At 35.7% G+C, this 2,221-nt stretch overlaps 1 non-coding gene across 1 annotated transcript; it reads right to left on the bottom strand.

Moving 5' to 3' along the window:
* Nucleotides 1-1,731: 1,731 nt before the first annotated feature.
* Nucleotides 1,732-1,838, bottom strand: LOC112501338. Its single transcript, XR_003067470.1, has one exon. It is a non-coding gene; the product is annotated as a small nucleolar RNA R71 (small nucleolar RNA).
* Nucleotides 1,839-2,221: the final 383 nt, after the last annotated feature.

Raw genomic sequence — 2,221 nt, 5'->3', positions numbered from 1 at the left:
ACATTTCAGTCTTTATATTTCAGTCTTTATATTTCAGTCATTTATATTTCAGTCATTTATATTTCAGTCATTTACATTTCAGTCATTTACATTTCTGTCTTTACTTTACTGCAATTTACATTTATGTCATTTACATTTCTGTCTTTATTTTACTGCAATTTACATTTCTGTCATTTAATTTCCAGTACTTTAAATTCCAGTATTTCAATTTCTTGTAATTTACTTTCTGCAATTTACTTTTCCGTCTCAGTTATTTATTTTACAATCCTTACATCCTTCGATAGAAGAAACCGAGCGATGAAGGGCTAACGCCTTAGCTTGGGGTGTAACTGGAAATTAAGACCAAAGCCTATGTGAAAGTACAAAAGTGTCTTATTAGCATTATAGTGTACTATTTATTTCAGGTGCTTAATATTTCATTTGATGATAACATTAAAATTAATTGACAACTAATTTTGTGTATAAAAATGTATTGACTTTCAAAACCTGAGGTAATAGGAGAAGGCTATAAATAGCTTTAGTGTCTGACAAACGCTATACTCCTATGGTGTAGGATGGTAACACTGTGTTGTGCTAGGATTCACGACGTCTAACATAAATGATATCGTATCGATAGCACGTTGACCGGTGTGTGCTCTTGGGAGGCCGTTTGACCCGATAGTTGATACTGTCATAGTAATATAAAATCATTTATTGATTTAAGATAATTATGACAGGAATGCTATGTCACCTTTTTACTGAATCATTTATTTAATGTCTTAATCAACTGTTGCACCCTGTGCTTCTTCTTAAGACTGATATTTTTCTTAGTTGTTAATCAAACCTCCACATTTTAGATAAATCAAATCCATCGATTCACCATCTGAAACTAGTTTTTATAAACTGGACTTTTGAAATAACTTTTCAAGTTATCCCTATGGGAACGATATCTGGTATTTTACCATTATTACTTGTTACGAGACGATAGTAGTTCGAGGTGTATACTTGCTCCGAGTTCTATTTTTATGTTGAAATTTAAGGTTAAATAAACCGATGAGCAAGTTTTTGGCGCCGCTGCCGGGAATAGTACGCTGAAGTTTTTTTTCTTTTTAAAAGTAAAGTTTATAAAAGTTATTTTTCTACCATATTTTTGTGAACGCACCGTGCATGCCAAGGCTGTCGCACGGTGAATTTTTTCCACTTGATYYGRATATTGAACAAACTTTCAGACAACGAAGAAGAGTGCAAAGAGCTCTTCGAGCTTTAAACTCTGAAACGATGGCTGAAAATGTGATTATTGACGGAGAAGGTATAATTAGGAATGAACCAAATATTCCATATGAGGATGAGGCTCAAAACATCTTTCGTCTTGCAAATGCTAAAAATGGTGGCATTATGGCGTATGCTATTCCTAACTTAACTCAACTGCACACATGRATACGKAAGCCTACCATTGGTGCCACCCATTTTTCACTTAAACCACTGATGTTTCAAATGCTTCAAACAAACGGCCAGTACGCTGGTTTATCTTCTGAAGATCCTCATTCCCATCTGCGTTCTTTTATGGAAATCACAGACTCTTTTCTCATCCCTGATGTTTCAGACGATGCTCTGAGACTAAAACTTTTTCMATTTTCACTAAGGGATCGAGCWAGAGCATGRTACAATTCTTTGCAACCAGACTCTGTGACTACATGGAATGAAATGGCAGAAAAGTTTTTGAAAAAGTATTTTCCACCCACGAGGAATGCTAAGTCCAGGAATGAAATATGTACTTTTAGACAACTGGATGATAAAGCAGTTCATGATGCATGGGAAAGGTATAAAGAGCTGCTGAGAAAATGCCCTCATCATGGCATTTCGTATTGTATACAGTTGTAGACATTTTACAACGGTTTAAATATCGTTGCTAGACAAATGCTCGACGCTACTGCAGGCGGAGCTTTCACAACTTGTACCTATAATGAAGGTTTTGACATACTTGAAAAGATTTCCAATAATAACGGACAATGGTCTGACCCACGTGCAATGCCACTGAAGAAAACAGCCGGAATAAATGAAGTAGATGTTGTCTCGGCATTAACAGCTCAGATCACTAAGCTAATTTCAAACTTAACATCTAGCCCACATGTGCAATCTGATGCCAATACCTTTAATTCCAATGTTCAATTAGTGCAATGCGTGTATTGTGGTGAAGGTCACGCTTTTGAGCATTGTCCTGGAAATCCGGAGCATGTAAATT

This window comes from Cynara cardunculus (assembly GCF_001531365.2).
Source record: "Cynara cardunculus var. scolymus isolate 2C chromosome LG 17, CcrdV1, whole genome shotgun sequence".
Taxonomy (NCBI): domain Eukaryota; kingdom Viridiplantae; phylum Streptophyta; class Magnoliopsida; order Asterales; family Asteraceae; genus Cynara; species Cynara cardunculus.
This window is presented reverse-complemented; position numbering and strand designations above follow the sequence as displayed.